This window comes from Periplaneta americana, chromosome 1 (assembly GCF_040183065.1).
Source record: "Periplaneta americana isolate PAMFEO1 chromosome 1, P.americana_PAMFEO1_priV1, whole genome shotgun sequence".
Lineage (NCBI taxonomy): Eukaryota > Metazoa > Arthropoda > Insecta > Blattodea > Blattidae > Periplaneta > Periplaneta americana.
Window position 1 is genome coordinate 32,721,017 of NC_091117.1, and position 12,301 is coordinate 32,733,317.

The following is a 12,301-nucleotide window of genomic DNA, read 5'->3' on the forward strand; positions in this document are numbered from 1 at the left end:
TCCCTATCCTGAGAAAGATTAATCCAGTTATTATTATTATTATTATCATCATCATCATCGCTGTCATTATTTATTTTCAAGGGTATTCGAGAATAAGATGCTTAGGAAAATATTTCGAGCTATGAGGGATGAAGTTACGGGAGAATAGAGAAAGTTATAAAACACAGAACTTCACGCATTGTATTCTTCAACTAACATAATTTCATTCATTCATAATTTTCTGCCCAAGAGCAGGTCTTTAACTGCAAACCCAGCATTCTTCAATATTTCCCATTTTATACCTTCCTTTTAGTCTCCGCATATGATCCATATATCTTAACGTCATCTATCATCTGATATATTCTTGTTTTCCAATCTCTTCTCCCGTTCACTATACCTTCCAGTGCTTTCTTCAGTAGGCAGTTTCTTCTCAGCCAGTGACCCAACCAATTTCTTTGTCTTTTCCTGATCAGTTTCAGCATCATTCTTTCTTCACCCACTCTTTCCAATAAGGCTTCATTTCTTATTATGTCTCTCCATTTCACATGCTACATTATTCCCCATATCCACAATTAATTTCAAACGCTTCTTTCTATTCACTTGAAAATATTAAATTCAGACGTTTGAGATGGGCAGGATATGTGAATCCGGAAATACATAGGCTACCAAATGTTAGTTAGAAAACCTGGGAGAAAAAGACCTTTGGGAATGTATTTGAAGGAGGTGAGATATGATGCTAGGGACTGGATTAATGTTGTTTAGGATAGGGACGGATGGTGGGCTTACGTGATAGCAGCAATGAACCTCCGGGTTCTTAAAAAGCCATTTGTAAGTGAGTAAGTAAGTATTATTATTATTATTATTATTATTATTATTATTATTATTTATTACTATTACAAATTTCCTTTTTAATTTCTATAATGATGTTAAACTTGTACTTGGTTAATCGTGAACGATAACACAATTACATAATTAGTGGTCTCAGAAAATTATAGACTAATTATTTTTCTTTCACAACTAGACAGACCTACAACAAAGACAAACTTAACGATAAATTATTTCTTAGAAATTGGATCTTGTCGTCTTGACTAGTACAATTGTCCTGGAGAAATAATTGCAGACAACACTTGCAATGCCTGAGACAAGCAGTTTTGTCTTCCTGTGCGGCAGAACGGTGTAGCGAGAGGAAATGAAGTGAATTTAGATCTGCGACGAGCTTTAAAGGTTGACGGGTTGACAAGACCCGACCTGAGCGAAGAAAGTCCATAATTCCGGGGCTTCAGCGGAATTGACAGTGTGTCGTTACGATAAGATAAATTTTCCCACCTACAAAGTATCATTTGTCTATCTTTTGCATGTAGAACAATTTGCTCTAATTACGTAATTATTATGTCATTTTACTTAGAAACTCAGTTACAACTTGTGTAATTATTTGAGTGCAATTAGTATTAAATAACTACGCGCTTATCACTGTTTGTCACTCACCGACAAATTAAATAACCGCTTGTGCCAAGTAAGAGACACCGATGTCCGAATGCGGATGTGGAGGAGGGCTTCAGGGTTCGTGAACCTTGTGGTTCTCAAAACGAACTCATACATTCTATCGGATTATAGAAAGGGTCTAGGGGAAAAACGATCAAAGTCAAATAGATATAGTTTTCGGTGCCATTCGTTAGAGAGCATTTAGAACTATATTTGCAACAAAATTTACTGTGTCCTCTATCCTGGATTGAGTTATACTTGTGCCGGAAAAAAAATGCTTATTTCTGTAAAATTATTTTAAAAATTCCTTGTTCACTTTTTTCAAGACCCTGTACAACAGAATGCTGCATTGGAGTTAAATCGCTCGCTTGAACTCGGTCGAGTGTCGCACCCTCGAGTGAGATACAATCAGTCGTGATACGCTCGTAATAAATAGAAGCACAGTACAAGGTCATCTCACCGACATGTCTTATCTTGTATGGAAGGCGACAGATAAGATACACATATGTTTTGCTCACACGGTAAAAATAAGGCTTTATTTTCTGCATTTATGACAAACGTTTAATGGAACGTACAAAAACAGGAACATGAAAGTATAAATAAAATAATATGAAAAACTTCGATATACAGTTATTATTGCCAATTAATAATTATTCAATATTTGATTTACCACATATATAATATTATAGGTCCATACACAGTGTTCCGCCTATATACTGCGACAATGTAGAAACGTTTTACAAAATATTATTTATATAGGAGTAGATTAATAACAATATTAGTACAGAGATAACGTCACAGAAAATATAATAAAACGAATAATCATGCTGCACAACTGTTACAGACGCAAAGATTGATACACTAATTATTAGAGATTATTATTATTATTATTATTATTATTATTATTATTATTATTATTACTGGAAAACTTGATACAGTTCTTGCATTATCGTGATTGTGTTCTCCGTTTATAATAATTACATTTACATCCAATAACATCTATCAGATGTGGCAAAAAAAAAAAAAAAAAAGACTCCTTTGTGGGGGGGGAGGGGAACATTTACCTACAACATTTATATTACATTTTAAAGCAAGTTTTGTAGTTGTACTATGGAGAGGTTAGTTAAACACTGAAAAGTTTTGAAATGATAAACATCTATGATGTTACTACACAGTTCATCACTGTAACAAGAAAGAATGTCTAACGCTCGGCTTATACCGTTCGATTTATCGCTCGTGACAATTTTACCCATCATGCATGTGGGCTACCTATCGGATTATGCTATGAACTATTTGGCGCTCGAGCGAAAACGTCCGATGCAGACCTCTGCTGTACAACCTATGTTCAACGTCATCGTGAACGCTGCCTGGCATCTCCTATCTGCTTGTATTGAAATAAAAATGATAATGCTACAGTATGTATTGGGTATTGTAGCTACAGAATCTTTCTACTGTACTCTCTTTGGTAGTTGGTTTGTTATAAATAGTATTTAAACACTGTATCATGAATTTTTGTGTATAGATCAGGCTGTAATATGACATTTTTTCAAACTTTGTCAATAATTCAAAGAAAATTTCATAAACAAGAAAAAATGTAACAAACTTAAACGTTTAGGCTCTAGATAAATGGCAGAAATATATAAAACGAATAAGATCAGTCATATTCTAAATTTAATTAATTCAAATGCGTAGTCACGTTAAGGTACACAGTATCATCACTTGTCCTGGACTCTTAATGAGAGAATCTGGCAAACCCTGCTATTGCCCCAGCTCTACATCATCCTGTTGCTCAACGAACTCTTTAAAAATGCGACGGTACCACAGTCTACTATATACAGTCACGAAGTTTGAGTTTTGAGGGTGCTAGAAACAATAGACTGTGACGGTACTATTTTGTATTGCCTGTAATGAGGTGATATTAGCGATCCTAGTGGTGAGCAACTATCTAATGTTTGCATATTTACTACGTATTGAGCTTCGCGACTGTATATATTAGACTGTGACGGTACTCTGCAGTGTTCACAGTCTGGTAAAAAAAATAATGGTCCCACTATTCTCGGTGCAGAGATTGCGCACCAAACCCTGATTTTCGCTGGGTGCATAGGTAGGCCTACTACATGAATGACGCGTGAATTTTGAACATTTTCAACAAGACGGCGTTACATGCTATACATCAAACGAATCGATGGAGCTATTTTAAAAGTTTCTTTGAAGATCGGATAATTTCCAAGAATCTGCGGCCACCGAGATCTCCGGATTTTACAACACAGGATTTCTTTCTATGGGGTTACTTAAAGGACAGGGTTTACGACACACCCCCCAGACATTGGACGATTTGAAGCAGAACATTATACACGAGATCAATGGTATTGACAACAGAGTCCTCCAATGGGCGGACAGTAACACAGAATGATGTGTTGAGTTGTCTTGATCGGGAGGAAGGACATTTTCGTATACTCTATATTTGAGGTATAACAAATTGTGGTTAGCATTATTCTTGTTAAAATAAATAACGAAATAAATATGTTAGTTTTATATGAATCACTCTGAGGGCTACTACATAGGTCAATATTCTCGCGCCGGCGTTCGGAATCTGAATCTTGTGCACAACATTCACAGCTCTGTTGTTCACAGAGATACTTTTATGGAGATAATGGATCAGAATTAAATAAAATTACTAAGGAAAACCTCAGTATGTGGATAAAAATGCAACACAGTTGCATGTCGCTTTAAAAACTAGATTGAGAGCATGAAGAAAGGAAAATCATTTGAAGAAACAGAATGTGAAGATAAAATCGAGACAGACGTAGATGAATAAGAGCGATTTTTCGTGTTAAGTCAGCGTATTATGGATAGTCCCCCTTTAATTTTCTTAAATGATCGGGGGTAATGGAATAAGTGTGGCTTGGCGCACCTGCAGACCTGCCCATTGGAGCGTGGCAGAGACGCGGGCTGTGCCAATCGGGCAGCCGAGCGGAGCTAACAAACATGCAACGCAAACAAGACGACAATTTACAAACCGACACTCTGACATCTCTTGCTAGATGCAGCTCAGACGTCTTCTCTAGCCAGGATCAACTCTAGTTCGTGCAAATCTGGCTTTCAGGCTCACTGTGAAGCTGATTTGAATAATGTCAAGGGAAAAAATTGTATCGAACCCGGGATCTTTGGCTGAGCGCACCAACGTTCTACAGACTGAGCTACCCAGAAACAACTCTCGTTCAGCCAATCAGCCAGTTATGTAACGTCTTCTAACCATTAAGAACAGATTTAGTTATCAGCATTTGTACTGAACTAGGAATGCTATGAGAAGAGAATAGCCCGCTTCCGAATTCGAGTTCAGTAATACTGTCGCTAATCTTCGGAACCGATAATGACAATAATGATAACAATAGTAACAAATTCATGTAAATATTTTTTCGGATGTAATTTATGCAGAATTTAAAGAACGAAACTAAAATTCTTTAATTCATTTATTTTCACAATACACTGCTCTCTTAAATTGACTGAGCATATTGTGAATTAAATCAATGGCTTTCACAAAACACGCTATGAAATGTTTCATACAAAACAATTTTTATCTCAGAAAGGAAGCAAAAACGAGCAAAATTGTATGAAACTTTTTTGTTTAAAATATCTCAAAGCATAAACCTCCTGAAATTAATGTACGGTTCAGGCTGTATAAGGGATAAGTTCTAAGCTCATATCTTTAGATATCTTTCCACTTACTCTATCAACTATGACTTAGCTAGACACGCAGTAGGACTCCCGTGATGTGAGTTCAGCACTTACTTACAAATGGCTTTTAAGGAACCCGCAGGTTCATTGCCGCCCTCACATAAACCCGCCATCGGTCCCTATCCTGTGCAAGATTAATCCAGTCTCTATCATCATATCCCACCTCCCTCAAATCCATTTTAATATTACCCTCCCACCTGCGTCTCGCCCTCCCCAAAGGTCTTTTCCCCTCCGGTGTCCCAATTAACACTCTATAGGCAATACATTTCTGGATTCGCCCATAACATGCCCTGCCCGTCTCAAACGTCTGGATTTAATGTTCCTAAGTATGTCAGGTGAAGAATAAAATTTTCATGTGATATCTAGATAACTGATCAAAGTATGTTAGAAGCTATCCTTTATATCGTCGTTTTTCTCTTCTGTAGGGGCGTGAGCATTTATAACTACGATATCGCACCATCTATCCTTAAGTACTAAATATGATAACCTGTCACTGATAAATTCAATGTTTTTTACTGCTGATTTTATTCTTTTATGAACAAAGAATCCTGTTCCTAATTGGTGATTATTGTTTCCTTCCCCGTAATACAAAAAGTAATCTCCTATTTGTGATATGCCATTCCCATCTAAGCTAACCTCTTGTACTCCCACGAAGTCTATTCTATATCTAGCTAGTTCTTTTGCTACTAATGTTACCCCTCCTGTTCTATGAAGACTAGTTACGTTACACGTACCAAATCTCGTAACCTTATTCCTTTGCTGTGGTCGTGCCAGAGAATCAATCCCATTCCGAGGCTTATTGTATGGATTCGTAACAAGCTGTTTTTTTATGGTGATTATTAATATTATTTAAATTATTATTTACTATATATCCTTCAATAATGTTAAAATATGTAAAATTATGTATTATGGTGTGAAATACGTAATATTACACCAAATATGTGAAAAAACGTAAAATAAAATTTATGGACAACATTCCTACATAGGTATCTCGTCTCAATATGTATCTCCGAACAAATGTAACATTGCAAAATTTACAGAACGAAAAGTTACATTTTTTCGGATAAAATGTCTGCACATTTAAAGGACCATGCTAAAATTATTTCATTCATTTATTATCATAATATACTCCTCTCTTAAACTGACTGAGCGTGAATTAAATCAATGACTTTCACAAAACACGCTATGAAATGTTTCATACAAAACAATTTTTATCTCAGAAAGGTAGCAAAAACGAGCAAAATTGTATGAAACTTTTTTGTTTAAAATATCTCAAAGAATAACTCACTAAAATTTATTTATTTATTTATTTATTTATTTATTTATTTAGTTATTTATTTATTTATTTATTTATTTATTTATTTATTTATTTATTTATTTATTTATTTATTTATTTATTTATTTTGCTAATAATTGTAACATAAAATATAATATAAACAGATATAACTTCACCTTACCAGTGAAAGAGTAGAATTCGTACTTCGGTTCAGCCTGTATACGGTACCCTACTGCTGAATTCATTCATTTTATGAAGCATGTATGTCAGCCAGAAGGGATAAGTTCTAAGCTCATATCTTTAGATATCTTTCCACTTTAACAACGATGACTTAGCTAGACACACAGTAGGACTCCCGTGATGTGAGTTCAGCACTGATAAATAATAAACATCTATATCCGGGAATAGATTCATACTCACTACGGTGGCTCCCTGAACAATGTTAAAGCAAATGCAGTACTTCTCAGTATTTGTGTACATAATGGCCAGCAGGGGTTGAACATTTTATTACAACGCAGTTTACTGTAAACCTCATTGAGAGCATCTATCCTCAGGGATCAAACCTAGGGCCACAATGTACGCAACCAACACGCAATCATAAGGACTTCATGTTCGATATCCCGGAGCCTGAAGCCCTTCATAGTAGTTCCGGGTGTAGGAATGTCTGAGACACATATGTCTACCTCTCTTTTTCTCTCTGAGATCTGAATTTTTTTTCCCCGGCTGTCGGTCCAAATCTCATAAAGGAGCTGTGTTAAGAGAGGCGACACATCTTCGGATGAAAGCGACGTTCTTAAAAAGCTTCGTTACATTCCCATAGGCATGCGTTTTGCGTGTGCAGATACGTACAGACATGCTAGGTTCTTCGTACAACAAAATTACCTAAAAATATATATAAAATACCTCCATGAGAGAAACTGAGGCAATGGCATGTCGTGCTTCTGATCCTATTAGGACTAAAATTAAATTAAAAAATCCGAGTTGTTGCAGCCTATGGAAGACTAATATAATCCGGAATCAGCTTACTTAATACCCTAAGGCTGAAACATAACCACTTTTTCTCCATTACTACATTATGCTAGTGAATTATGGTGATTTTCTAGTTTGAAAGTTGAATTTTCTTTTGCCAACTTCATTTCGAATTTCGATACTGAGTTATACTACAACTATTAGTGATTTTCTAACTGTTACGTTGGCAGCAGGAACAGTTGTTGTCGGTAGTGCAAATTCTGAAAATTCAAATTGTTCTAGATTTCTGAGCCGATTACTGGAAGCTAGTGAAATTCGAACATAACTAATAATTAATTAACATCAGTATTATATTAATATATAATAGATATTTCGCGTTTTGTGTTGTGGTTACAATTCAAGATTATAATCAGATAAGTGTAAATAAATACTGTATAACTTATGGTGTGATACATGCACTTGGGTGATCGATAGAAAATGCACACGGAGACAGCAATTGTAACTAGAATAGCAAAATTATTAGGAGTAAGTAAGAGTTCTTAAGCATACATTTCAAAGTGGCATTCGGTCTTCGAAGTTTGTACTAATCATTTCACATGATCAAACAAAATATATTTTTAGGTTAGGTCTAGTGAATAGTAAACTGTTTAGTCAAAGCAATGAATTTCATGTTGACAGACAAAATACATTTTAACATTAGATCATATGAATCTACTAATTTACAACATAATGTGCGAGAAGTCAGGAGGAAAATATAGGCCTACTCTTTAAAAAAATGATTGAACCTTTTAGAAAACACCTCCCAACATAAAGATAGTATGTAGAAATAAGTAAGACATCGTTATTGTTAATAGTATATTATTATTATTATTATTATTATTATTATTATTATTATTATTATTATTGTATATGGAATTGTGAGTTTACGCTCTTTCGTGATATCTGGTATTAGTTGGCAACACTGAAGAGACGGCCAAATTAGCTTTCTAGGAACTGCTCTTACGTGATTACGTTGTGCTCTTGTAATAGAAGTCATGGCGTTTTAAGGCTGGTTCACAATAAACCGGAAACGGAAACGACGAGAACGAGAACGGAAATAAAGTTAAAATAAACTTATTTAAAAGTGAGCATTCACAATAGTTAATTGCGAATACTCACATTTAAATATATTTTTTAACAATAATTCCGTCCTCGTTGTCGTTTCCGTTCCCGGTTTATTGTGAAGCAGCATGGTAATATTTCACGGCACTGGTACAATATTGTAGCATCTTGTGCACGATTTTGACTAAAGATAAAGACTATTTTTTCTGTTGTTTTTTTTTTAATTTGTTTAATACCATCCAAGCGAACGGATCCAGGAGTTAGTGCATTGTATTCGGGAGGGGAGTACCCGATCCAGCGCTATGATCTATGTGTATTACCAAACCACACCGGCGGACTACACTAAGGTTCGCTGCATATATAGATTTCAGGTAGACAATCGCACACGTCTGTAGATCACCACCCTCCGTGCATCGCCAGAACATGACGTGGAAAAGTGAGAACCCCAGAATGAACCATTATTGTATCCTTTTCCACTACAAGTGTCAGTATGGATTTTTAAAGTGAAAATGCCGGGCCTGACCGGGACTCGAACACAAAAATCTGACCACGCGGCCACCGCATTTATTATTTCAATAAATTTCACTATTATTTTACATTAAGAAATGGAAATAATTTTAGAAAAGCTGATGCAATTTATTTTACAGTTTCTTTTCAGAATATTCTTCAAAAAACTATACCGAAATTCCAACCGTTTTTATTCAGTTTATTCATAAGGAAAACCCTGTAACGGCAGACCTTCAGGTAATCAAACAACAATCAGAAAGCAAAAAGACTCTTTCTCTCTACTGATTGCACGAGTTTAAAAGGGAACAACAATAAAATGGTATAGAGATATAATGGAGGGATGGAACCTCTTGGAATTTCACACAGATGAACCTCAAGTGATTCATTCTGGCTATCTTTACAAGATTAAAGTTTGGAGAACTGCAGAAGGAAGTTGAAATAGTCTGTTCAGGTATATGAGAAGGAAAGGTCTTCAAATACATTCTTGCCAGGACTAGCTCTATTGTTCTTACTGAATTCGCAATACCTTCTGTTATGGCAGAGCTTTACTTGAAGGTAATACATTTTTCAGCAAGGAATCATGATTTTTAAATTAGCTACTTAAACAACACTAGATTTCTATATTCAATGTGGACCGTAGAAATAGCTTTTAACTTTAAAGTGATAGAATTAGAAATGATTGCAACAATATTAGCTTAATAATGCTGCTGCTGCTGCTGCTGATGATGATGATGATGATAATAATATTAATAATAATAATAATAATAATAATACATACATACATACATACATACATACAACTTACTTACAAATGGCTTTTAAGGAACCCGGAGGTTCATTGCCGCTCTCACGTAAGCCCGCCATCGATCCTTATCCTGTGCAAGATTAATCCAGTCTCTATCATCATATCCCACCTCCCTCAAATCCATTTTGATATTATCCTCCCATCTGAGCTCGGCCTTTCCAAAGGTCTTTTTCCCTCCGGTCTTCCAACTAGCACTCTATATTCATTTCTAGATTCGCCCATACGTGCTACATGCCCTGTCCATCTCAAACGTCTGATTTAATGTTCCTAATAATGTCAGGTGAAGAATACAATGCGTGCCGTTCTGCACTGTGCAACTTTCTCCATTCTCCTGTAACTTCATCCTTCTTAGCCCCAAATATTTTCCTAAGAACCTTATTCTCAAAGACCCTCAATCTCTGTTCCTCTCTCAAAGTGAGAGTCCAAGTTTCACAACCATAAAGAACAACCGGTAATATAACTGTTTTATAAATTCCAACTATCAAATTTTTTGACAGCAGACTGGATGACAAAAGCTTCTCAACCGAATAATAACAGGCAATTCCCATATTTATTTCGCGTTTAATTTCCTCCCGAGTGTCATTTATATTTGTTACTGTTGCTCCAAGATAAATAATAATAATAATAATAATAATAATAATAATAATAATAATAATAATAATAATAATAATAATAATAATATACTGAAAATATATGTTTTAGGTGTCCATTCCTGACCTCAAAATCAATACGCATTGAAGAGATGAATCAGAGTTGTTGAGAAATTTATCTCATAAAGTTATTTCGAAATTTTCCAGAATGTAAGGTATTTGAGTTATTATCTCATGAGTGAAGCCTTATTGAAGTTATTTAGTTACGAGGTTCGAATCAATTATCCTGACTGTTAAATAAACATACATCCTTTGATATACCTACTTGATATAGTCTATCTGCAAGTTCAGTTTCTAACAGATTCCTACCCGTATTAAACGGATAACTACATAGCTCAGTTGGAAGAGCATCTGACTACGCACTGGAAAGTACCAGCACAGTCTACTATATACAGTCGCGAATTTCAATATGTAGTAAAAATGCAAACATGGGTAGTTGCCTACCACTAGGATCGCTACTATCGCCTCATCATCGCAGATCTCTCTCTTAGCAGCCGACAAAATATGTTACACTTTCGTTGTCGTGTTCTTTTGGAAAAAATTAACACCTTCCTTCCATTATTGAAATATTAAATGCATAAAGTTAATTTATTATTTTAATGAATGCATATTAAATTCCACCATAAACTCGAAGATACCAGCAAGAAATAAGTTAATATAATTTTTGTTTGTGCAAAACGAACTGAAATTTACTATAATAGCTTCACTCATTCAAGATTATAGCGATAGCGATAATTAACTATGAAACCAATAAATATTAATTTGCATTTCTCTTTACAACAATAATAATGGAAATATGAATTAATGGAGTAACTTACGTGCACCGGTACTTGTAGTGTATGCTTACGTAGTTAAAGTGGGATGAGGTTAAGCAATAATAATCACACCAGAATTGGAAATAAAACGTGATCAATAAATTTTATTGTAACAGACTTTTTCTACGTCTCTAGTAAAGCAACAAATAAAAATAACAACAAAATTAACAGCTATAATTAAAAACATATCCTTTGAAGAAAAAAGTAGGCCTAAGCAATAATAATCCCACCAGAATTGAAAATAAAACGTGATCAATAAATTTCATCAAAACAAACTTAATTTTTCTACGTCTTTAGTAAAATAACACATAAAAATAATAACAAAATTAATAGCTACAATTAAAAATATATCCTCTGAAAAAAGAAGTAGACCTAACCTTTATTTCTCTGGGAATTTAGCAGCCTAAGTGACAGAACTTTAACCGGTATCTAATGTCCTTTCGGTTAGACTGAAACGTGTCATTGTGAAATTTAAGGATATAATGTATTCTAACAGTCACAAAGAACTTCAAATTGAACAGTTTTGTTTCTGCACAGTTTCTGAATCTTTCGGAAATCGGATAACTCTGGCCTCTTTCTCTTACTGTTGCTACAATTTATAGCACTACAAACGTCTCCTCCTTGTCCCATATTATTATTCCAATTATTATATTTTAGCCATTAACATTTTCATTATAACCTATAACGAACATTTCACAAGCATCAATGTGAAATACGCAACGAGCTAGCACTCGATAGAAATACGACAAATTCCAAAGTCTACCATGGACAGTCTATTGTTTCTAGTTGCTAACCGCTTGGAGCGCTTTATCACGAGATTTGCAAAAAAACACCTCAAGCTTCGCAACTGTATATAGTAGACTGTTGTACCAGGTTCAATCCCGATGGTGATTAGTTATTTCTCGTTGCCAAAACTTGCAGAAGAGCCCCAAGATTCACACAGTCTCCTGTGGAACTGAGTGCCGCTTCTCTCCCGGGG

General features: G+C 35.0%; 1 protein-coding gene across 1 annotated transcript in view; it reads left to right on the forward strand.

Annotated features, from left to right (window-relative positions):
• The window catches only part of LOC138694418 (homeobox protein DTH-2-like), a 492,648-nt gene that overhangs the window by 60,010 nt on the left and 420,337 nt on the right, over positions 1–12,301 (forward strand). The window lies entirely within an intron of this gene.